This window comes from Papio anubis, chromosome 8 (assembly GCF_008728515.1).
Source record: "Papio anubis isolate 15944 chromosome 8, Panubis1.0, whole genome shotgun sequence".
NCBI lineage: Eukaryota > Metazoa > Chordata > Mammalia > Primates > Cercopithecidae > Papio > Papio anubis.
In genome coordinates this window covers 124,400,501-124,427,810 of record NC_044983.1, presented here as the reverse complement: position 1 = coordinate 124,427,810, position 27,310 = coordinate 124,400,501, and the positions used below count along the sequence as shown (strand labels likewise).

Below are 27,310 nucleotides of genomic sequence, written 5' to 3'. Positions count from 1 at the left end.
TTTTTTTTTTTTTTGTCAGAAGAAGTAGAGGCAGTGATTTATTCATTCAGCCATTTTTCATGTAATCAACAAATATGCCTGCCAAGCAATATGCGAGGCACTGAAGACAGAATGAAAAGTTGCAGAAAAGTAGCCACAGGCCTCATGGATCTCACAGAGGCACCCTAGATGAGGCATGAGTAATTCCTTCAGGGTTTGGGCTGGTCAAACTCTTCCCAGTTTGGGCTGCCACCTCACTTAAGTGCCTGTCCTGTGCACTGACCGCAGGTGGTATCCTATCACCTGGGCCCTTTATTCATCATAATGCTTTGATCCTTGGTTGGTCTAACCTTACATCTGAACATGTTCCTGTTTTGCTCAGCGGGGCTGGATCCAGGTTATTGGAGATGCCCCAGGGCACTCAGCACTCAGTTTTCTGGGCTGGTCCACCAGATTCTGGCTGCCATGAGCTGCAAGGAAAAATGCAAATGAATCAGTTCTTGGGAGGATTAGGCCTAAGGACTAGACTTCAGTGTCTAGGACCATGGGTTGTCTTTCAGCCTTTTTAAACCTTTCAGTCCCCAAACAGCATCAAAATAGAATCAAAGTATTGACATACAGTATCTGAACCTCCTTTGATAAATAGGCGCAGTGAGAAAAAAGCAGCCTGAACCTAATTTTTCTTCCCAGTCTGTTGTTTCTTATCAGAAACAAAGACTTTGCTTCTGTAATCATTAGTAACAGCTATGAGTTTCTTCACTCGAAATTGTCCAATTCAGCTCCTCACTAGATTTAACTATTCTTGGCGGCCTCTGACTGAGACCAACTGGTTTCTAATGATCATTTTCTTGAAAAGTGACCTGTCTTTCCTTGCCTGAGCCTGTCTCCCTGGCTCTCCCATGGCCTCCATCAGGTTAGCTAAGAAGGTGGTAGGGAGGGACAAGGGGTCAAATCTGTTACTTTTTATAAAGGCAGAGTGAAATTAATTTCCTGTGAAAGCTGAGGACATTCCTCCGTTAGTTTGGCTTCCTGCTCTGTGTCTTAAATGCTGGGTAATTTTTTTTTTTTCTTTTGGAACTTCTATGGGCCAACTTCCCATGCCTGAGGCTGCTGAAAGAGAGATTTACAGACTCAGCTTACTACACAGCAATGAGCCAAGGATAGTGATGAATGAACAGAAGAGAGATGCCTAAGCCATTCCAGAATGTTCTGAACATGAGTTCAAAGAAGCCTCCAAGAGGTGTCCTGGAAAGCAGTCACCCATAGAATTTTAGGGTTAAGAAAGACCCAGTGGGGAAAATATATTCTACCTCCCTATCCCTTGGATCTCAATGATAATTCTCTCCAAATTGATCTTTCAAACTTTAATCAGTATATACTTGCTGAGAACCAACTGTGTGTTGCACATTGCTCTAAAGGCTGGATGAATCACACAATGGCCAAAAATACAACTCAAAGAGGCTGAAGCAGAAATGTATTATGGTTCAATCAATCAATCAAGTTAGACTATTACTATTACTTTCAAAAGCATGACATAACTTATCCATCCAATATACAGGAGTGATTCACTTTGATATCACAGGTTGGCCTGATTTTGTGGCACCTTATCAAGACCTCAGAGAAGATACCAGTATGAGGTCGAAACGGTATGGAGGTGATAAAGTGATGAGAATAAAAGATGCCAGATGCCATTACACATATCCATATTCGTGCTTACTCTGCATCCTTAAACTATTCTAAGTGAAGAAATCACCTATAGCCTTTCTTAACCTTCTGACATAAAATTATAAATTTTGCAAAATATATTACCCTGAATAATTTTATTGGATGTAAAGTATTGCTTTGGACACTATACTTGTTTATCTTTTTAGTGATGAAAGAGAAAGATCAATTCATATTTTCATCTGTACCATGTCGTAATCTCCTCCCACAAGAAACATCATCAGTGGTGTAGAAGAGCTCAGGGAAGTAAGGAGGGCTGCTGTGAATGACACCATGAATTTCTGAATGTGATGTCCCTTCAATTCATGAGGTCAGTTCTTTCTACTTAATATACTTCTGGAAGTATCAAACTAGGTAAAAAAAAAAAAAAATCCCATTTTTCCTGTCACAAATATTTGGCCAGAAAAAAAAAAAAAAAGATTTAATCACAGACCAGCCAAAGTCAAATTCATAAATAATGTTATTTAAAAGGTGAGCTACCCCTATTCCACTCAAATGGCAAATCTTTGCATTATTCCTATTTGACTTGATCTTGTCTGAATTTTTAATTTTCCTCTGTGTAGGAGAGAAAATATTTTATTAAAAACCTGTCTTGCTTAAAAGGCAACATTCTGATTCCTTTGAGAATCCATACGGTGTGGTATTATGATGTTTTGAAAGACAGACTCAAATAATATGTCAACTGACTTTCCTTACTTATCCTGCTCATGGTTATTAGGCATGCTGTGTAAATAAATTTGTAGTTCTCATGTGAAAATACTAGAAGAAGAAGATAGGGAATTCAGGTTTCCACTTCAAGATGGTAATTCTAGGAAAAAAAAAAAAAAAAAAAAAAACCATTGAAAATTCCTCAACTCCAAAACTATAATTACTAGCCTAAATTCTACTTTTAAATTCATAAACTCAGCAGCTTTTGTTGATTTTGGAGGCGGAGGGAGCAGAAATGTTACAACTACAAAAAACAACTTGCATTCTCTTCATTCCAGGCTACCTCATGTTAGTGAGAAAGACAGAGCAAGGAAACCAAAAATGTGTGGAAACCTGGGGAAAGGCAGGGAGGTGGGAGACTATTGAGAAGAATGGACTGCTTAGTGATGGTCAGAGTTACATAAAGAATAGCTGAGAATCTGAAACCTGGTGTTTTGGAGGAAGGAGTCTGCAACTAAGTGACAAAAGAGGTGAATTTCTAGCTCAATTTTAGTATTCATCAGCTCTGTGATATAGACTTCAGTTTCTGTACATATTTAACACACATGCATAAAGGGAAGACCTTCCATATCTGCTATGCCCACTTCTCCAGATGAGTGACAAATAAAATCCCGAATGTGTCTTGTAAACTCTAACTTGTGGGATGGCATTAATTTTGAGCATTTAAAAACAGTCCTGGCAGGTACAATGCCTCAGGCAAAATGACCTGCATAAGGCTTGGGAATAGTGAAAAGGAGACAGAAAGGAGGGGCTTTGGAAGATAACAGAGCAAAGATAGAAAACTCTAAATCCTACAAATTAAAGTCAGCATTGTGAAGCAATGGATACTGCACATAACCTTCTTAAAGGAGGAAACCACTCCTTAGTCGCAGGCTATCACTACCATTTAAGAATCTTAGTCAGAATTTCCAGCTTTTTCAATTACCATGAACATCTCCAAATACAGACACTCATGTGATATAAACGAATTTTAAAATTTAACATTCAAGAGAGATGGGAATAGGAAATTACTAGAGGATAAAAAAGATAGAGAGAATGGGCGTTAATTACCTGTTCTATAAAAAGGGGAAGACTGATCCTTGAGGGAAAAATGAGATATTCAGCTTAAACATATTGTACTTGCATCTATTTACCCAGCAAGTATTATCAAGTACTTGTGCATCTCATATATAGTATCAAAAAATCAATAATAATAACAAAATACACAATCATGAATTCCTTTGAAGTCCTATTCCATACATGACTCCTACTCAATACACATCCTCCTCCTGTCCATGCTTCCTGTGTTTCTGCCATATTGAACTTCTAAATAGTCCTTGGACATAACAGACTTTTTATAGTTTCTTACTTTCTCAACTTCTGTTTTTCTGAATAAAGTTCTTTTCTGAATATTTCATAACAGAGCTAAGAATTCTTATCTAAAATCCAACTCAAATGTCTGTATCATCCATTTCATGCCTTCTGTATGCAGTTGTTCACTGTGTTCCATATTTCCATAGCTGTTTGCTCCATATTTCCTTAAAGCATTTACCAAGTTGAATTAAAATATGAAATATGTTTGTCCTCCAAATCTATGAGCTTCTTGAAGTGAAAACCTGGATTTTAAACTTGTTACACTAGTACATAGAGTGGTTATTGAAACAACATGTGTTCTCCAGAAATATTTATTAAAAGCATAAATTAGAGAGTTTACATTTTCAACTAAAATATGAAAACTGGGAAGAGTATTGTTCAACCTACTTTAATAAAAATGAATCCATCTTTTTCTCTGTTCTCTCAGTACTAAATTCTTGTGTTAACCTTATTATCATACAAGCTTTTCCTACTCAGTCACAAGATGGTCACAGACAACTTCAGGCTTACATATACTTTGTACAGGACAAAGTACAAGATAATAATTTTTCCCCAAATCAGTAAAACATAAAGCTAGAGATCATCCACATAGATTAAAATACAAGGAAAGACAATTTTTTCTACCAAGAGGTGAGACAAAAACATTTATTCATTAGTGGCAAAGTATGAGATAAAAGGCTTGTAATATGATACAAGTGGCTTACGTAGAATTCAGCTAAAATTTTTAAACAAATAAAAGTCAAAGTGTGGTTAGTCCAAGTATATAAAACCCCCCAGAAACCAAAAGTCAAGAGAATGCTGTTTACTTATGTTTACAGTGTTCTAAACACAAAGTATATTTACTCAGAACTTGAAAGGTATATAATAAAACCAAAAAATAAAATATCAAGAGATGAAACAGTTAATAGAATCAGATTCAGCAATCCAGATGTTGAACTCTTCCAACTATTTATTTAAAATAATAGTGATTAAAATGTCAAAATTTCTGGAGGAAAAGATAAACAGCATGCATAAACAGATTGGAAATTTCAAGAGTCATGGAAACTATAATCTTTTGGCTAATGAACATCCTAAGAAACAAACAAACAAATAAACAAAGCAGCAGAGATGAAAACAAAAACATCTGATGGGCTCATCTGTAGATTCAGTATGGCCAGGGGAGAAAAAATCAGTGAACCCAAAGATAAATCAATAGAAATAACCCATGCTGAAGCACAAAGAAAAGAGAGAGAGAGGGAGAAACAAAAAAGAACAGAGCATACAAGACCTGTGGGAAAATTTCAAAAGGTCTAAGATGTAAGTTGGAATTCCAGAAGGAGAAGTAAGAGAAAATGAGGGTGATATACATTTTCTAAAACTAACAAAATACATCAAATCACAGATCTAAGAGAGTAGGATTATATCAAGCAAGATAATACCAAAAAATAAAAAAGAACACTTATAAACACCATATTAAAACTTTTGGAAATGTAAGATAAAGGCAAAAACTTGATGGAAGCTAGCAAGAAAAAACAAAAGACACAATGAATACAAAGAAGCAAATAGATGAATTACAGCAGACTTGTAATTGAAGCTATGAAAGCCAGAAGACAATGGAGTGGCATCTTGAAAGTACTTCAGGGAAGAAAAAGATACATAATATGCCTATGTCATGTATATATTATATACATAATTTAACATGTATTATTTTATACACATTTATATAAATTTTCTATAAATATGCTTTAAAAGCCTTCACATAAAATAAAGAATTTTAAAACACTAAAGCTAAGAGAAATCATTACCAGTAACTTCCACTGAAAGAGATATTTTAAAAAATTTCTTTAGGCAAAATCTACATGGAGGCAGCCACAGCCCTGTGACTTGTGCAACAGCAGAAATGGTGCCATATGAATGCAGTCAAATGCCGCTGTCTTCTTAAGGGGCAACCACTGTGGCCCACATGGTACCTGAGCCTGCCAAAGCCACAGCTTGGGGGGATGAGGAGCATGGAACCAGAATGCAAAGAGCAGAGCCTGTGATGTGAGGTACTGATGCATGGTGGTCCCTCAGGCACAGGTGGCTCCTCTGATAATCTCTCAATTGGCTTGGGACAGGGGTGAGAGGGAAAGGTTTCTTCCATTGTCTTAGACAAAAGCTCCTAGCTTCCATTTAGATGATTAAATAATCTCATTTGATATCCTTTGGCCATACCCTTTGTGTTTTCTCCTGAACAGGCTTTCTTTTTCCTTTCAATATTGGTAGGCCAAGGATTTCCCAAATATTTAAGTTTTACTTCTCTTTTGATGAATAATTGCATATGTAAGTTCCTTCTGTTTCCTCACACTTTACTGTAAACAGTCCAGAGAAACCACGTCACCCTATCAACATTTTGTATAAATATTTTCTTAGGCAAATATTCAATTTTATAACTAGCAGGTTCTGCCTTACATAAAACACCATGGCACCAGGATAATTCAGCATAGTTATTTGCCACTTTATAAGAAAGATGATCTCTCCTTTGTTGTCCAATAACATGCTTCTAACTTCTATCTGAGATCTATCAGAGTGGTCTTTACTATCCATATTTCCACCGAAAGCTCTACTCAGGATTAGATTTTTTTTTTTTTTTTTGACACAGGGTCTCACTATGTCATCCAGGCTGGAGTACAAAGGTGTGATCTCAGCTCACTGCAACCTCTACCTCCCAGGTTCAAGCAGTTCTCCTGCCTCAGCCTCCCTAGTAGCTGGGACTCCAGGCACATGCCAACATGCATAGCAAATTTTTGTGATTTTTTTTTTTTTTTGGTAGAGATGAGGTTTTACCATGTTGGCCAGGCTGGTCTTGAACTCCTGACCTCAAGTAATCCCCCCTCCTCATTTTCCCAAAGTGCTGGGATTACAGGTGTGAGCCACCACATCTAGCCTACTTACATATTCTAAAGGAAGATGGAGATTTTCTCTGCAGCTCTCCTATTTTTTTTTTTCTGAAGGCTCACCAGGATTGCCTTTAAAGTCCCTTCATGCTGATGTAAGCTTTTTCTAGCATTCACCTCAAACCTCTTCTAGTCTACCCATCACCCTGTTCCCAAACCACTTCCACATTTTTAGATATTTGTTGCAGCATCACACCACTTCCTGTACCAATTTTCTGTCTTATATTGTTCAGGTTACTGTAATAGAATATCATAGACTAAGTGGTTTATAAACAACAGAAATGTTATTTCTCTTAGTTCTGGAGGATGGAAAGTCCAAAATCTGGGTGCGAGCAAATTTGGGATCTGATGAGGGCCCAATTCGTCATAGATGCTCTCTGGTCACTGTAACTTCATCTGTTGGAAGGGATGAGGAGTCTCTCTGAGATCTCTTTTACAAGAGTACTAATTCTATTCATGAAGGTCATCCTCCTGACCTTATCACCTCTCAAAGCCCTTCTAATACCATCACTCAGGATTTGGTTTCAACCTATGAATTTGAAGGAGACATAAAAAGGTAATTCAGACTCAGCTTGGATTGAAAAATTATTGTAGAGAATACTGTGCCTGGGCAGTCCTGACACACATGTCAACTCCTCAGATGAGGAGAGTAACTGCCTTATTGTAAGTATATGACACTGGGAAACAGAGTTTACTGCTATTCACAGAAAGAAAGACAGAAAGAATTAAGGAAGGTAGGAAGGAGAGAGCGAGAGTGAGAGTGAGAGTGATAGCGAGAGCGAGAGCGAGAGAGAGAGAGAGAGAGAGAAAGGAAGGAAGGAAGGAAGGAAGGAAGGAAGGAAGGAAGGAAGGAAGAAAGAAAGAAAGAAAGAAAGAAAGAAAGAAAGAAAGAAAGAAAGAAAGAAAGAAAGAAAGAAAGAAAGAAAGAAGAAATAAAAAGAGAAAGAAAGGAAAAAAGAAAAAAGAGAAGGGTAGATATGTACTAAGGTAGGGGTGCTTGTATTGAACTTCAGTAAGGTTTTTCTATAGCTCTATAACTGTAATGAATTTACATAGTCTTAATGTTTTGCACATTTTCTTCTTTTTCTTTTACACCTTGTTTTTTTTTTTTTTTCTTCTTTTGTGCCTTTGCATCATTTACTTGCTCTGAAATTTCCTTGTATATCTTTTAATATTATTGACTTGTGCTTGTCCTTTTAGGGCTAAGATACGGATTCTCCTCCTCCCAGAAACCTTATTTTGTCTTTCCAGGCTGGATTGAGTGCTCCCTCTCTTTGCTCCCATAATACCTTGGGTACATCTTTATCAGAGTGTTTATCACGGTGCTTAATAATTGTCTATTTACTCATCTGTCACACAACTAGGCTGTAAGGTCTTTGAGACATGATAGATATCATTTGCTATATATTGCTGTTTGCCTTCTTTACTCTGCTTTTTTCCCTCATTATTATGTGTCTGTTTTCAGACTGCTGTAAAGATATCACCAAAGACTGGGTAATCTAGAAATAAAAGAGGTTTAATTGGTTCACAGTTCCAAATGGCTGAAGAGGCCTCAGGAAACTTACAATCATGGTGGAAGGAGAAGGGGAAGCAAGGCACAACTTACATGGCAACAGGAGAGAGAGCAAAGGGGGGAACTGCCAAACACTTTTAAAATCATCACCTCCTGTGATAACTCCCTCACTATCCTGAGAAAAGCATGGGGAAACTGTCCCCATGATCCAGTCACCTCCCACCAGGTCTCTCCCCTGACATGTGGGGATTACAATTCAAGATGAGATTTGGATGGGGACACAGAACCAAATCATATCATTACATATCATCCTCTATATGCTGATATATGTCTCCTTCTCTACCCATTAGAGTTCTCTGAGTTCAGAGGCTGCTCTTTTTTTTTTCATTGGTATAATCATGAGAGCTTAAAACGGTGCTTGGCACAAAACTCAATGTTTTTGGGTGTTGGACAAGTTGAATAAATATACTGGACTAAACTGGTCAGAGTACAAGTTATATCTTAGAGCAGAAAACATATATGGAGAACTAGACAAGTTTACTTGGTAAATATCATCAGTGCAAGGTCAAGCAAATTCAGCAGATAAATTTAACATTAACTCTGCAGAATAGCGCAGGGAGAAGAAAGAGGAGACAGAGGATAAAGCAGAGGAGAAGAAGGAAAAAGACAAGAAAGAGAAAGAGGAGGAGAAGCAGCAAGAGGAAGCAGAGTGGGAGAAGGAGAGGGAGAAGGAAGAGGAGAAAGCTGAGAAAGTAGAACAATGACAAATGATAATTAAAGTTAGATGCTCACACTTATTAAGCATTATGTATCTGTTATTTATTTTAGCCTCACACCTAAATACAAAGGGAGGTATTATTATGTCTGTTTTACTGTGAAGAAACTGAAACTTAGAGAGCTATACTGCTAATTAGTAATGATAACCACATTCTAATCTAATATGTAATATTGTTCACCAGTAGGAAGAAAAAAGAGAGACAAGTATACAAGTTAGGAGATAGGTACCAGAAAATCTAAATTTCCAAAGGCCATTATCTGTGTTCATTGCTCCAAAGCAAGTGAAGGTCCAGATAATACCTTAAGGGGTATGCATGTAAGAAAATCACAAGGAAGAGATAACTAAAACGATGTTTTAAAGAAAAATGAAAAGGGATATGTATGTCTTTATTCATTTTAAAGGAATGATATCCTATCCTTGTTTCTGAAAGTGGCTTTTTTGTTTTTGTTTTTTTGTTTTTGTTTTTTTAGCTTGTGACTATTATAATGAGAATCATTTCAAAGAGATACAGGGTGTTTTAGACTGTTTGGGCTGCTGTAATAAATTACCATAACTGGGTGGCTCACAGATAAAAGAGGTTTTTTCCCCACAGATCTGGAGGCTGGAAAGTCCAAAATCAAGGCATCAGAATATGTGATGTCTGACGAGGACCCACTTCCTGATTCGGAGATGACACCTTCTGTGTATCCTCATGTGGTGAAAGAGAAAATTCACTCACTGAGGCCTCTATTTGAAGGACACGAAACCCAATCATGAGGGCTTCACCCTAATGACCTAATTACCTCCCAAAGACCCCACCTCCAAATACCATCATCTTGGGGATTAGGATTTTAACATATGAATTTTGGTAAAATACAAATATTCAGACAGTATCAGAGAGTAAGAAAGAGCTAAAGGAATGGCAGTGAAATTAAATGCCCTATTTTCAAAGGGAGAATGTGAGAAAGCAGCTTCCAAAGAAAGAAGCATCAAAGGTTAAGAAAAAGAAATGATGTGAGATTAAATAAATATTCAATTTAGCCCTCAGTGTAATAGTGGGATTTATGCAGTGGGAGTTCATGTGCTTTCTGTGACACACAGACAACAGAAAGAAACAAACGGATTGGTAGGGGAAGAGAAAGATGTAGCAACTAAGACCCTAGAACTGAGTCTAACCTGGTCATCTGTAGCCAAAAAAGGTTTAATGCTAGAAGAGGACATGAAGGACAAAGCTAAATTCACATTCTCATAGCATCTTTAAAGGGAGTGTATGGGGTATAATTGGAACATTTGTAATAAACATCAAGAACAGTGTGTCTGGAACATAGATAGTAGGTCCTTAGCTGATGACAAAGGTTTTGATCTTAAAATTGAATTTGAGGAAATTAGAGGGAATGCACCTAAGATATCACCTGAACTAAGGGAGTGTGCTTGCACACACAGGCACGTGCACTCATAGACATGACTGATATTCATTAAGGGCACACGATACAGCTGTACCACATATTTACACATTGCAGTCATTCCAGTTGTCAGGAATCCATTCTGTTTGGTTATACCTATGACATTCTGTTTGATAAATATTTTGAATGACAATCATTGTGCACATGTATGCACTCACACTCTTACCTGCCTGTACGAATGGGTTCTGTTTTCCCAGAGAGAAAGAATAGAATGAGGTACATTCATAGGCTTTGTAGTCAGGTAAACTGACTCTAGGATCTGACATTTACTAATCATATGACCTTGGTGAAGCTTCTGAGAACACTCTTTATTCTCATACATAAAATGAGGATAACAATTTCACAAACTGCCTTATATTTTATTGAAGCCAAAATTATCATTTACGCCAGAATAGAATAAAAAACAGTGCCCTGTTTTTTCAAGGAGACAGTTCAAAGAATGTTTTGGGGCAATCAAATACATGAATTTTAGTGATATATTTTTAAGATCTAATGTCTATTTAGAAAATTTAATAATTTATTACACATAAATACTAATGACATATAAAATAATATACTAATTTGGAATTTTATTTACTCTTTTGTTCATTAAAAAATTTACACAAACTGTTTACAAGAGACTTTGACATCAGTACCTTCACAGTATTTAGAGACATTAAAGTCATTTAATACTATCTCCTCCTCTAAGTTGTTTGAGATATAGCATAATGTTTTTGAATCTGCAAAGCATGCTTTTATTGTGTATTTTATACCATGTTGAAGATAATGTAGTCATACAAAATTGAGAGAATTTTTCATTTATACTGTTGATACATATTTAAAATCTTTAAAAAGTAGCTTTTTTGTATTTCTTTGTGAGTAATCTTCAAAAGGCTTATTTATGATATTATTCAAAACTTACAGTTGCAAAATGGAATACTACCTTCTCTTTTTACTGATTTTGTTAGGTGGATTCTGCATAATAATCTTTCCTAATTGGTAGTATTGACTGCAACATAAAGTCATTGAGAGAGAGTCATATAATATGAGTTGACTTCTATCTTTACTAGGGATATAGACATGTACTTGGGAGGGGGTGTTTCTCCTTACCTTAAGACATATATACCTACGTTTTAAGAGACTGACACACAGTAAAATGTTTTTACTGTCTTCTTGTCTGTTTTTGTTAACTATTTGGTAACATTTTAAAAGTCTTTCCATAAACGAAATCATTCAGTTTTTCTCAACCAGTCCCTTTAGTTGAGTTGAAAATATACTACGTCATTGGGGGGTGTAGAAGGGGTTGATATATTCCAAGTATTGTTAAGTAGAAGAGTCTTGCTTTGGAAGATCAATTTGCCTTGAAATTTCTGATACTGTTAATGTGAAGATTGGGGAGTTTCAGTGTGCAGGGTCTGCATTAAGCTTTTTTCCTACCTTGTGTATCACACATTAATAGAGGAAAAGTGAGCAATACCTAGATCTAGTGATTAGAGTGAAATCATATGCATATGCCTAGTAAGCAGATATGTATAGTACATGACTGGAGTGAAGTCAATTTGGTCAAGGAGAGTGAATTTCTATTATTTTCATTGATCTTTTCAACATAGTAGGTTGGCAATGCACACCCAAAACTTTCTCCCTCTAAACGTCTTTCCAAATATATTTGTCTTTCCTCTCCTGCACACACCTTTTACTCTAACTTAACTGAGTTTCTAACTATTTTCCATAAAGCTTTATTCTTGTCTACCTTCAGGTTTTTCTTAATGCAATTCCTTCACTTGTAATAAAAACACATATATCCTTGGAATGACTCTCCATACAACACTGATTAGTTAAAAGCTATTTGTTTCTGCAATATTTTTGTTTATATATAGTATCTCAACATGCTAAGTATGCTTTAATATTTATTTTATTTACTTGTGCTTTCAGCCAGTTAGTTGGGGCAATGGGTTTTGGCGAGCCACGTTATAAATAGCCTCAGGCAGTGATGTTCTACCATGTTAATGTGAATTGAGGATGTTCTGCAATGTGCAACACATCTTATTCACTTTACTATGAGCTTTGCTTTCTCCACTCATACTCTGGATATTCTTTAAGTTACGAAGCTGACAAAAGATGTGCAAGAGATAATGTGGATGTGTTACAGAGTAGCTAGAGGGGTATCAGTTTGCATGTTAACTTATTTTTCAAGTATATGGTTGAGGAAATAGATGGTAAAGATCAGAGGGCAATTAGAAATTGGTACAAGTCCTTTGACCATGTGAAGTGTTAGAGTAGGTGGGTAGGTAGACATAAACAGGGCAGGATAGGGGCTTCCACCACCCCTGGGAATGTCAGGTAATCATCAGGTGATGGTCAGGTGGTTGTTGAACCAGCTCTCTAAAATAATAATTGGATGCAACTGGCACCAGGGAACAGGCAGTCTCCCAGTGGATAGAAAACACCTGAAGGTTGTGATCAGCAGCTTCCCAATAAGGTCTTAGGAGTTGGGCGAGTGGACTCAAGCATGCACACTAAGAGGCAAAAATGGTAGATTTTAACTGGTATGTGACCTTCTTCTAGGAACACTTGACTGGTAAGGAAAGAATGCCTCAAGTGAGCATCCGTACAATGTCAGAAAAACACACTGTGCACACGGCCCCTCACAAATGCTGGAGGTCACCACGCATGCAGATAGGAAGAATCAGGGAGGAGAGACACGATCCCCGGAAGTATGCCAACATATAAGACCCCAAGTCAAAAATCAAACCATGCACTTGATCTCAGATTGCCCACTTGGCCCTCTTCCAAGTGGACTTACTTCTTTTTGTTTCTGCTCTAAAACCTTTTAGTAAACATTCACTTCTGCTCTAAAACTTGCCTTGGACTCTCCCTTTGCCTTATGCCCCTCAGTTGAATTCTTTCTTCTGAGGAGGCAAGAATTGAGGTTGCCATAGACTCATATGGATTCAACACTGCTAACAGAAAGACATCATGACGTCACTACAGTGTGGAAGATTGCACAATTGTTTGAACAGTAGTTGACAGAAACATTGGCTAGAGGTATGCTTCAGGGGACTTCAGAAAACTGAAGAGAATGATTTCTAATATACTGGTACCAGAACCATGAGCTCTCCCATTCTCTGGAATGTATCCCATCTCTCCTACATTCTTCAAATTGGCTGTGAGCTTATTCACTGAATGAATACCCTAGTAATAAGTTAATGACTGGATTATGAATGAGTAAAAAATTATTGAAAATAGTAAGTGGCCATTAAAGACTAAGATTACGTATTTAGTCTTTGTAGCTTGTTATTTGTGTGGCATGACTTTTATGTCCTGGTGTGAGGCCGTATGTTTAACAGAATAGAGCAACATTAGATTCTGCCTCATTAACCAGTCAGTTATTCATGATGAGTTCAATTCTGGTTTTCTGGCTTCTTTACTCAGTTGCTTTTAAGGCCACACCTGCAGGAATTTATGTTCACATATTACCTGAACCTCTGATTCCCAAATAATGGTTTCCCAAAATGATGATTCCTCAACTTTTGCCACTCATTGTATACTGGGAAAGAGTCTTCTAATTGAACGTGTAGAAACAACATACAAATCAACAGGAGAGGAAGAGAGAGAGAGAGAGAGAGAGAGAGAGAGAGGAAGGAGAGAAGAAGGGGGGAGAGAGAGAGAGAGTTATGTGATTCTCTATTGTAACTACTGGAGAAGTTTTGAGGACAGAATATCATAAATTTCATAGAACCTTCCCATTCCTGATTTACCAGCCTCATTATCAGACAGACTCTCCCCATTTGTTGTGAGAATGTTACATTATCCAAAATGAAAAGGATCATCTCATAACCAGCATACATTATAATATACATGCTATATATTATAATAATGTTATATTATCTTAGGGGTGATTCTGATTGGTCTCATTTGGTCACCTGCCCTTCCCCAGAATAATTAGTGATGCCAGTTAGATGTCATGCCCTGATTGGTCAATATTGGATCTTGTGCCCATTCCTGTAGAATGTGAATAGGACACTTGGTTGAGAGCTCCTCATGGACTTCTTTAAGGTGAAAGGAAAGATAATTGGCCAAAGAAGAGATGAATAACAGAACCAGAACCAGTGTTCAGAACATCTCTCTAATTAAGTGTCTCCTAGAGCCCTAGAAATAACTTGAGTGATATTAAAAGTGCATTTTTCTCATGCTGTTTGCTTCCATTTGACTCCTTTCTACCCAAAATTAACTTTAAAAAAACCCTCTTGATTCCATACCAATCCATTTTAAATCTCCATGAGACTCCCAGAATGCAATGAACCACTCCTTCCTGTGAAATACTTTAGCACTTTTTATCTAAATCACATTTGTATTTCAAAGCAATTCACCAAATATTTCTTGTACTTGCACTATAATGTAAGATAATCTGCTAAGGTTGTACAGAAATGAAATGGTCCCCATTGTTAGGGTATTTAAATAACATGAGTTAGATTGTCGTGCACATGATCAACTAAAGATGAGGCTGTTTTTGCAAATACGCTTTCAAAGACATGAACCTTCCTGTCTTTGTCAGTGCTATTTCTTCTATTTGCAACGCCCAATCACCAATCTTTCTTTCACATATAAGCCAAATATAATTTCCTCAGCAAATTCAAGAACAAAATACCCCTCACATTGATATGTTTTTCCTATAAGCACTAGATTTATAATAGTTATTTTGTGTGTGTGTGTGTGTGTTTGTGTGTGTGTGTTTTCTTACCCCACTGCAAGGGTCTGAAAAGTAAGGGGTGCACTTATTTAATTTTTGTTTCCCTACACCTAGCATATTACTTATAGAATAAGCCCTCATTAAATAGGGAATAAACATATTTCTTGCTTCTTGTGAATTTTAGGTCACTTAGGAGCCATAAGCATGGAAGGTAGTGTACTATGGGAGAAATCATAAACGCTTCATAAATCTCAGAGGTCTTTGTACTCTTAACAATTACCTTATATAGTACTGTTAGTATTCCCATTTTACAGATGCAAAAACTGAGGCACAAAAGTGAAATACTTTGGCCAAAGTCCTGGGAATTGTTAGTGGCAGGGATATGACTTGAACTGGACAGTGCAGTTTCAGAGGTAGGGTTCTTCACCATTTTAAACTGCCTTTCAAAGATAATATTATGTATTTTTAAGTGCATACTAGATTCCTGAGGTTTGGCAACTATTTTTCCATTTCCTGTCCCTTTTTAAATACTGACTTTACTCCCTGCTTTAACCGGAAAGATAATAAGAACGCAGTGCTCATGGAAGTGCAGATTTTTGCTAAGATAATACTCTTCCAAAGTAAATAAATAAATAAAGTGTTCATTGTTGAGAAGCTTGCCTACATCTCTCTAAAAAAATGCTAAACTCTAATTCTGTTGATCTACTTTACAGCATTCTGGAGATAGCATTTTCACTTAACCACATGTGAATTTCATTGAAATATCAAACATCCAAATGAAAGTGTAGCTCAGAGACATTCACTTATACAGAAAGTAGAAAGAAACCAGCAAATGCCAAATGACATAGTCAGAGGTCTCTGGCCCAGACCCCCATGGAGCTTTCATCTGCTGGAAGCATGTCACTCATCATGGCATTTTGCGGAGAGCCACAACTAAAGGGCCAAGGCACATTCCCATAAAATGGTTATCAGGTGCAAGTCTGCAGTTTCTCAAAGAGCACCCTGTGGTTTCAACTTAGCAGTTCACCGCAGAGCTAAAGACAATTCCAGCAGCCTCCTTCCCCAGTTCTCTCCAAAAAAAGGAAATTAGTCAAACATAACAGTGGAGATAAGTAGTTCATTCCCTGTGATCGTCAGCTACATAGATTTACCAGAAGTATTGGGTTGGAAATAAAGATAACAGAACCTCATACATGAGTGAACTAGACAGTTACAGGACAGCCTTTAGCTCCCAGTGACATTTGAGATCTAAACACAAAATTCACGGAGAACTGGAAGAGACTAAAGAGACAAACAGCTATGCCTTGTCTTCACCTACAAATAAGAAAATGTAGGCACAGCAAGGTGACTTGCTTTGCTAAGATCACATGGGACTTATAAATAAGCATATCACAAACATGGTGCTCCAACTCTAAACCCAGTGTTTCTTCTACAACAAATCAAAGTTTGATATACTTATCATCATCATTGATGCTAAGCGTATCATCTGTGACAATAATGGGAGGGTCCTTTAACTTCTTAGAGCTTTATCTTTGTCATCTGCAACGAAGGAAATTGTTTTTAAGGCTGTTTTATGCTTTACAGATAATGCATGTGCAAGAACAAAATTGTCAATGGTAATCGTTTTTATTTTACCTCCATATACTCTTTGGGAAACTGAATACAAAATAAAATCAAGTATGTTCATCAAGTTATGTTCACTCTGCCTTATGTTAAACAGTAACCAAAATCTAACAAATTTTTCTGCACATATCTAGCTGCTGTATTCTTTTGTTTCTTGGTTGGTTGGTTGGCTGATTTTATCTTGTTTTCTCTACCAAGCCACTAAAGAGAACTATAAAAGTTAGAGATGACACAAGAAAAGAACTACTGGAAGTCATGGCTATGATTGACCTAGCCATATGAGTCATGCCATAATCTGTATTGACAGGAGATAGCTGTTTTGCCCAGGTTCTCAATGTATTAGTTCTTTGCTTTTCTGTTCTTCTGACATAGCCAGTATTTTAGTGCATTAATATGAAAAGAATGTAAAGCAATAGAATTCTTGTAAATTAGAAAAGGGTAATGTTTCCAGTGAGAATGACAACACCATTAGTGGTGAATAACTTGGCCCTAATCATTAAGCATTTGCATAGTGGAAAGAGAACAAGATTTGAAGGTATGTGATACCTGGATCCATCACACAGTGTATGACGTCGGTTATTGGTCTCTCTGTGGTTTCATGGCCTCAAGTGTAAAATAGAGATAATAATTGTATCCAACTCATAGAGTAGTTGTGAGGTTGAATCACAAATGCAATGACCTTGAGGGTAACAATAACAACCATCATTTGTGTGTCATGGACCATGTGCCAGGCACTGTACTTATTGCTTTTGATGTTTCATGTTGTTTTCATGATGTCCCTCTAAGAAAGATACTACCGTTTGTTCTGGAAAGCTAGAGGAAAGGTAAGCCTTGGAGGTTGAAGTGATTTGCTCATGGCCACATAGTAAACGGTAAAGCTGGCTTCTGTACCTGGGTACTTTGATTCCAAGACCACACTTTGTGTCACTATTCTATTTTGCCTCCTTTCTGGTATGTGATAAATGCTCAATAAGCCTTTGTTTCCACCTTTCTTTTTCTTCTGTTGGTCCTCCATTACTTTCATTTGCTTTTTACTAATTTAACAGACTTGGCAAAACGGTGAGAATCAAATGATTATATATGAACTCCTTAAGAACCACAAGCAGAATTTCTTCCAAGCGAGTTGTTTGAGGGAGATAATAGGAATACAGCACCTAACAGAATGAATGAGGCTCACAAAAGCTCTTCATGAATATTTGTTGAATAAATATTAACTTAGAGGCAATGCCTGTGACATTTTGTAAGCTGTGACATTTAGTTATTGTTGCACTCATTGTTCATTTCATAACTCCCTTCCAAGTCTCTCAATAGGAAAAGAAGGTGGCCGGGCGCGGTGGCTCAACACCTGTAATCCCAGCACTTTGGGAGACTGAGGCAGGTGGATCACCTGAGGTCAGGAGTTCCTGGCCAACATGGCAAAACCCCGTCTCTACTAAAAATACAAAATTAGCCAGGCATAGTTGTGGGCGCTTGTAATGTCAGCTACTCAGGAGGCTGAGGCAGGAGAATCGCTCGAACCCAGGAGGCGGAAGTTACAGTGAGCCTAGACTGCGCCACTGCACTCTAGCCTGGGCAACAAGAGTGAAACTCCCGTCTCAAAATAAAACTAAATAAATAAATATGAAAAGAAGGTACAGAAGATACAATTTCCTGAGCTCACGCACAGTCACCTAGTATCAGTACAGATGCTCAAGTTGCAAACAAGAACTTGGAGGAGTTCATAAATGAGATGATGTCATAATGGGCACATTCTCCATGTGCTGGAAAGGAAGTGTGAGGAATTGCTGTTGGCCTGTGACAGAACTAGGCATTTTTCCACTTAGGGAATTAAGTTCATCCTAGATCTCTTGGATTAATGTTAGTGCATTCTCCTAACCAAAGGAATTTGCATTAGAGTAGGCAGCTGCTTTCACCTCTCCAGCTGCACCTCCTCAGCAAACTCCATTGATATTTCTGTAAAACATAAGCTCCGATTTGGGGTAATTGCTAGATTAGCTAATAATAGAGGCCTCTCCTTCCTGCCTCTATTACCCCTTGAATAGCTATTCTGATTGTTAAATCCATTTTTTATTACAAACAGAGAACAAATTTCAGCAATTAGTGAACATTTTGTAGTTCTTGACCTGTTTGTAAGAGCATGTTTCTGTTGTACACATTATATGAAAGTCAATAAGGCATGCTTCGTTAATTGCAGCTGCTTTTATGTGTGCCATTTTTTTTTCCACATGCACTAACTTAAAATGCAGTAGCTCAAAGGACAAAATTTAAAAATATGTTTATTATTTACAACCAAAGCTGAATCACCAAAGAAAATTATTCTAAAATTCCATGTGATATTTTTGAAGAAAAAAAATAATTAACCTCAGAAATTGCTTAAGGAAAGATGGTAGTCAGCTAGAGCCTTCCTAGCATTTCCAAATTGTATCAAGTCAATCATTGAACAGTGCCTTTGAATATGTTTCATTGTTGTAAGCATATCCTAGTTCATTCAGTCCATTAGTTACACATTTTAATACCTGTATTGAGATATAATTTACATGCCACAAAATTTGATTATTGTAAGTGAACAGTTCAGTACATTTTAGTAAATTGATTCAGTTGTACAATCATCATCCAAGTCCAGTTTTAGAACATTTCCACTAATGTAGTTTCCTTGTGCCTATTTGCAGTAAATCCCTGTTGCCTCCCCTAGGCAACTATTGATAGACTTTGTGTCTCTCTAGATTTGTCTTTTCTAGAAATTTCATACAAACGGAATCACACATCTGTAGTCCTCTGTATCTGGCTTTTTTCATTAGCATAATGTTTTTGAAGTTCATGTTGTAGGGTGTATCAGTGCTTTGTTTCTATTGCCAAAGAGTATTCTATGGTACGAGTATAAATTTTTAAAATTCATTCTAATTGGATTGTTTCCACATTTTGGCTGCTATGAATAATGCTGTGATGAACAGTGTGACTCACTTTTGTGAGATGTATTTCTTTATAAACTTTGATGAGCAGAAAGTACTCCCTTCGTTTTGACTTTGAACTCATTCATGTGACATACCTTGGTCAAAGGGATAGTAGCAGATGAGATGAAAATATAGATGTAGTTGCTGGGTTGGGTTTAGGGTTAGGTCTCTCTCTTGTACCTCTGTTATCACCATAAGAAGAGTTTTCCAGGTAGCTATTGCCCTTTCAGACCAGCCCTAAGCATGAAAACATGTAGACAAGACCTGAGTCCAGACCACAGTGAGGAGCCAAGTCCAGACTCACTCCCATTCTGAAACAAAGCTGTGTAACTGAGCTCAGTTTAAGTAGTTAATCCCAAACTTGATGGCAGAAGTATGACGGGTAATAGTTGCAGCAAGCCAATGTACTTTAGGGTGGTTTATTATAGCAGATGAACAAAGAAGACATGAGTAATCCGGCTACTTCTGCCTCACCAAACCTATTTCATACTATTTTCACTCTTCTAGTTCTAGCCACTTTGATGTTCTTCTAGACATTCAAACTTAGCATCTGCATGCCTTCCTCGGGTTCTTCTTTATGTCTGCTAGTCCCTCTATTTGGAATATTGATCCTCTTCCCCCTTGTGTAATTCATCTCCACTGAAACTTCATACCTTGATTTAAATATCTTTATCTTAGGAAAGCCATATTTGCATTTTCTGAGGAACAAAATACTGTAAAGCCCAGTAGTTTATAACACCAACTTATTCTCATGAAACTGTAGGTCAACAACATGAACTGAGCAGTTATGTTGCTTGGCCCCTTGGATCACTGATGCAGTTTCAGTCACATAGAAGATTAACTAGGAATAGACAGTTTATGTTTCACTTCTATGGCATGTGCTGGCTTTTAGCTGGGTCATGTGTTTCCAGCAGGCTAGCCTATGATTCTTCACAAGGGTGCAGAGTCCCCAGCAGCAAAACAAAGCAAATCCCAATGCACAATCACTTTTCAAGTGACTGCTTGCATCACATCTCCTAAAGTTTCATTGGTGAAAATAAGTCCACATGGCCAAGCCCAGAGCCAGTATGGGAGGAGACTACCCAAGGCATGCATACAGGGAGGCAAGATGCATAAGAGGCCTACAGTCTTCTCTTTGACTCCAGTGGTTCATTTTCCTCTAGCATGCCAAATAAATTAACTTCCTATGGAGAGCCCTAAAATGTCATTCAATTGTGATATCAGACCCAAAGCTGTGAATCTCATAATCCACATTAGGTCTAGATACAGATGAAGCTTCTTGAGTGTAGCTCTTAGGCTATGGTTCCCATTGATTCAGACATGACAAATTAAAAGACAAGTTATCTGTCCTCATATACATAATATACAATGATGAAACAGGAACAAAAAATTCATAGTAGATACTTTTTCATTCAAAAGAGGAAGGAATGGGAAACAAATCATAAAATAAAACATAAAATAAAGACAAGTACACGTTGTCAGGCCCCCTACTGTGGTTTTGCTCAAGGGATTGGATCTATAAACTACTATTTGCCTATGCTCTTTTTAAAAATTATTATTTCAATTTATTATTTTAAGTTTCGGGGCACATGTGCAGGATGTGCAGGTTTGTTACATAGATAAACATGTGCCATGGTGGTTGTCTGCATCTGTCAACCAATCACCTAGGTATTAAGCCCAGCAGGCATTACCTATTTATTCTGATGCTCTTGCCGCCCCACTGCCCTCTCCAGACAGGTCCCAGTGTGTTTTGTTCCCCTCCCTGTGTCCATGTGTTCTCATTGTTCAGCTCCCACTTATCAGTGAAAACATGCAGTGTTTGGTTTTCTGTTCCTGCATTAGTTTGCACCTCATTCTATAACAATTTTGTAAAGTAGTGATTTTTTTTTCAGGCTGCCTCTTATCAAAAAAAAAAGAAAAATTGTGGTAGCGGGAAGGGTCCAGAGGACAGTCTCAATTTCCTTTAATCTCCAATTGCATAACTTCCTTAAAACCTTTTTGGGTTTGCTATGTATCACCTTACATCCCTTTGTCTAGTACTCAAAATCCACAGTCAAAATTCTTTTTTGAGAAGGCCTTCTCCCACTACATTTTAGGACTGTTTTGAGATTAAGATTCTATAGGAATATGCAATTAATATTTTTAAAAGCAATTTTGTTTAGCTGAGAGAGTCTACTAAGTACAAGTTTAAATCTTTTAGGGATCTTAACAAGGAGTTATATCAAGTCACACTCTTGATTTGATCTTTAATCTGAGGCCATTTCTTACATAAGAAATCTTATTGCTATCTGGAGAGACTAAAGCTATGAGAGTTTTATTTATCAATGTAGAAAATTCTGATTACATTACAATTCCTTTGAATATTGCTTACAATGTCAAGAGTTCTCACTTCAGCTCATCTCACCCTTCCCCAACCCTTTCAGATGCAGCTAATAGAAGCCAATTGTCACTTTCAAAGTTCTTCCTGGTAATATCCTTAGCCAGATCTGCAAATTCATTATGAATATTTTCTTTCAGCTAACTCAGATGACAATTTGATACTGCAGCATAACACAAATCAACTGTTTTCCAATTTCCAAAGGCAGTTTCCTTAGCACTTCTCAAGACCCTAAAAAAATTGTGTTCACTATTTTACAAGATGTAAATAACAGCTTTCTCACAACTTTTTCTTTCTCCACCTACTGTCCATTCCCAAAGCTCATCACTCCTGTTTTAGATTTTATGACAGCAGCACACATCTAGGTATTTTTTTCTATGTCAATTAGCCTTTGCTGCATAGCAAACCATCCCAAAGCTTACTAACTTAAATGGACGACCATTCTATTTGTTCATGACACTTCTGGTCATAATTTGGGCTGAGATTAGCTGGATAGGTCTTCTGGTCTTACCTGGGATCATTTATGTAGCTGTAGTCATTGTTATCTCAGCTTCGACCGAATGATTTGATACTATGAAGCCATGAAAAATCAATGAAATCACACCCTTTGTGTTGCTATAACAAAATACAACAGATCGAGTGATTTATAAAGAATAGTAATGTATTTCTCACAGTTCTGGAGGTTGGGAAGTTCAAGATCAAGTTGCTGGCAACTTCATTGTCTGGTGAGGATTCTGTCTCTGCTTTTGAAATAATGCCTTGAATGCTGCTGCCATTGGCATTAGGACATAAAGGGATGAACTCCCTCTGGCAAGTCTTTTTACAAGGGCACTCACTCCCATTCATGAGGGTAGAGCCCTTATGACCTAATAGCCTTCCAGAGGGCCCACCTTTTAATACCACCACTTTGGTGATTAGGTTTCTACATTCATTTTGGAGGAGATATCACATTAAAACCATGGCAGATGTTTCACTCATACACCTGGCCATGGGTGCTAGCTGCTGGTTGGGCAACATATATCCTGCACGTCATCCTGAGTTTCTGCATGTGGTAGCAGAAGAGTTCCCAGCAGCAAGAGAAGGCAAGCTCCAGTGCACAGTGCTTTTCACACCTCTGTGTACTTCAGGCTAGCTTCTATCTCATTGACCAAAGAAAACCACATGGCCGACCCCATAGTCATTGCAGAAGGGGACCTCAGGAGGGTATAGACAAAATAAATATAATTCATTGATGGCCATTGTTCTCACAGTCTACCAAGAAGCATTTTGTGACAGCCTTGGACTACAGTCTGATGCCTTGTTTTATACTCACAGTACCTTGTATTTCTCCTTTAAATAATCAATATTATTTTAATATTTAACTTTTGACCCTCAGCTAAATGTATGCTCTTGAGGACAATAATTATATCTTGTTCCCTGTTGTATTTTTTTTATTTTAATGCAGCCGTGCTTGGATCACTGTTGTATCTATAACATAAAAAATTATGTGCATGATAAGCACTGATGAATAAATAACAGGATAAACAAATGAATAAAAACAGTCCTAAGGGAAACTTTACATCTATTCACATTTTCTTTTCTTTAGCATCTAACATATCTGAAATAAGTTGCACATTTATTTGTTTGTTACCTGTATCCTCTTCTAGAATGTAAGTTCTGTAATACCAGGAACCTTGCCCTTAATGTTTACTTTAAAAATGCCTGAACAAAAACCAACAGATGTTGGCAAGGTTGAGGAGAGAAAGGAATGCTTATTCACTGCTGGTAGGATTGTAAATTAGTTCAGCCATGGTGGAAAGCAGTTTGGAGGTTTCTCAAAAAACTTAAAACAGAACTACCGTTCAAACTAGCAATCCCATTATTCGGTATATATCCAACAAAAAATAAATCGTTCTACCAAAAAGACACATGCACTCATATATGCCCATCGCAGCACTATTTACAATAGCAAAGATATGGAATCAACTTAGGTGCTCAACAATGGTGAGTTGGATAAAGAAAATTTGGTACATGTACACCACAGAATACTATGCAGCCATTACAAAGAATAAAATAAAGTCCTTTGCAGCAACATATATTCAGTTGGAGGTCAGTATCCTAAGTGAATTAACGTAGGAATAAAAAATTAAAAATTGCAAGTTCTCACTTATAATTGGGAGCTAAACAATTGGTACTGATGGACATAAAGATGGCAGCAATAGACACTGGAGACTACTAGGGAGGAGGAATGGAAGGAAGGAAAGGGTTGAAAAACTAACTCTTGGGTTCTGTATTCGGTACCTGGGTGTTGGGATTCATCAGGCCCCAAACCTCAGCATCATGCAATATACCCAAGTAACAAACCTGCACATGTATCTCTGAATCAAAAATAAAAGTTGAAATTATTTAAAAAAAAAAAAAAAGTAGAAAAAAAGTGATGTTCTAGATCTTCACAGTCACTCACCACTCACTCACTGACTCACCCATAACTACTTTATGGTAGGTGCCCTTGTACGGGTGTATCAATTTTATCTTTTATATTGTATTTTTACTGAACATTTTCTATGTTCAGATATTTTTAGATGCAAAAATACTTACTATTGTGTTACAATTGACTACAGTATTCAATACACTAGCATGCTTACTACTGTGTTACAATTGACTGTAGTATTCAGTACACTACAATATTCATTACACTAACAGTACTCAGTACATTAACATGCTTTACAGGTTTGTAGTCCAGGAGCAATAAGCTACACCATATAGCCTAAGTGTACAATAGGCTAGAGCATCTAACACTTTATGATGTTTGCACAATGATGATCTTGTCTAACGTCACATTTCTCAGGACAATCCCTGTAGTTAAGAGATGAATGTACTAGAGGTGCCTAAACCGTGTTGATGAATTAGTACAACAATCTCCATTGTGGTAATCAAAACAAAATGTATCTTCCTTGTTAGACTAGGAACAGAGAAGTGCTTCCCCATCTATCTCTACTGCTGCATTAACAATTTCCTGATCATGTCTAGAGGAGATGAAATAGCACTGGAGTCATGGGCAGCCTCTGCCCAGCTTGATAAAGCTAGCCAGCCTTTATAACAGTCATGCTGGAAGGCCAGTGACTCGGTGCATCAAAAACTCTCAATGGAAGATGTTTATTTATACTGACTGCACACTTGCAAACCTGAGTAACTGACGATTTTCAAATAGTCTGGTTTCTATACATTTGCCAATTTCCAAAGCCTTTTTTAACAAAATTATGGGAGCCCATTGTTTTGGACTGAGTTCCTACACTAGGCCCCAACAGACCAGACCAAACCAAAATGGAGTCACTCATGCTAAATACCACGTAATCAAACTGAAACTGTAAGGAAACAGATAAATCCTGAAACAGACAGGTCTTTTTCTCAGAAAACCAGAAGTTCCAGTCTACCTGAATCAGAGTAATAAGGAATCCATCTTGGCTTTAAAGCCTACAAAAATGTAAACTGAAGTAATCTGATGTTAAATAATGTGTGTGTGTATGTGTGTGTTTGTATCGTTCTGTTTCCTTGTTCCCATCTTACAAATCCCATGTTCTGCTATTGCCCAATGGGAACTCTCATTCTATTTTATAGAATGAAGGCCACCCTGATTGATGAATTGTAAATAAATGTCTATTAAATCTGCCATAATTTTGTCTTTTGAGATTTTTTAATGTTAAAATTTAGTGGTCCAGTCTCTGTGCTAGGTACATACACTACCTGCTTATTCACCTTTACACAGCTCTGGTGGCAAGCATTGTTAACCCCTAAGGCAGATAAAGAAATTGAAGCCAGATGGGGTCAAAAAAATCTGCATGGTAGAAAGAATGATAGAACCTTTTCATTCACTTCACATTATCTGAATATCTATTATACTCCGGGCCTAAGCTGGGCCTGTGCTTGAAGACAATTACTTTGCTTCCTGAATCTGAGCTCTTTCTGCCAGGTCAGTCTGGCTTCCAGAAAGGGGGTTGGGGAGAGAGATAGGAGGGAAAGCAGGGCTGGAGAGTGTGAAAAACAAACACTCCGGATTTGCCTGTGAACAGCGCCATCCCATCTCCTTTTATTCTTGCACCCTACCCCCCTCTTCCCACCCCCCCCCCTACTCCCTCCACCATGCCCAAATCCTCACCTCCATGACCCAGGCAGAAGTTCTTTCTCGAACATCTCCCTTGAAAGGATAACAAAGTGTTTTCACTGGCGCTGTTGTCATGTGATCAAAGCATAGCTCAGGAAATGGGGTCCCTCAAAAGCTGTTTATCTAAAATCTCTTATTTCACCAGTTGGAGCATTTTAAGAGAACATTCTGCGCTTTCTCTCCCAAGGGCAAATATTTCAGTTACCTGTGTATGAGGAGCCAGGCTGAGGCCACACATACTTTTCGCAGTAAAAGAAAACACAGCTCCCCTGTGAGAGCATTCCTTTTGTGCTCATGGACAGCCCTGGCCCCCAGCCCCACTTGGAGGCCATGAGGAAATCCTGATATGTCTCTCACAGGAAGTCTGAGTGATTCTAGGCAGGCAAGATTGAAAGACAAAAAGCTCTAAATCCCACTTTAGGTGGGAATGTTTTTTATTACTGATAAAAAACAGAGTCGCTTTTCTGGGTTATTCAGATGAGCCCAGAGTAAATATTTATGCTTTCAACTGATGGGTCTGTTTTGAGGAGTTCTGGGACTCCCAGACAACCAAGCTAATGGATCCGTTTTTTGCTTCCCCTGTGTGAGAGGAGGACTGGGCAAAATTACTTGGCAAGGGGAGCCCTTTTCCTGTGGCCTGCTGGTTGGTATGTGTGAGACATAACACCCCTCTTTGTGCCAGAATAGGGTAGTTGTGGGGGAGGGCCTGGCCAGGACCTCCCAGCTCCACCACTTGAAATGATTTACTAGCTACATCGTCAGTGTTCCCAGAGTACACAGCCACCCGCCTCTGGGAGAAGGAGAAAGATGGATACCTGGGGCTGCAGCCACACCTCCCCTCACATTTCAATGTAGTACTTCATTCTTTGGCACTTTCAGAGAATGCAGAATTCACACCACTGGCACCCCCAACACATACGTGTCCACACTCGGGAAAATTTACATACATGAATCAGTGTGAAGGATACATATGGACACTGTGCTGTGCTGAGAGATGTTTGAAGATGGAGATTACTCCTCTTTTGGATTTGTATTCTCACATTGCCTAGCAATGCCTGGCGCAGAGCAGATGATTAATACATTCTTTTTGAATGAATACATGAATAATTATAATTATAACCATTTAGTTAACACTTAAT

The 27,310-nt window shown here is 37.8% G+C and overlaps 1 long non-coding RNA gene across 1 annotated transcript; it reads right to left on the bottom strand.

Annotated features, from left to right (window-relative positions):
* LOC103887128 lies at window positions 1–26,394 on the bottom strand. Its single transcript, XR_651102.4, has 2 exons — window positions 26,166–26,394; window positions 1–449 (listed from the first exon to the last, which is right to left on the bottom strand). It is a non-coding gene; the product is annotated as an uncharacterized LOC103887128 (long non-coding RNA).
* Between the last annotated feature and the right edge of the window lie 916 nt (window positions 26,395–27,310).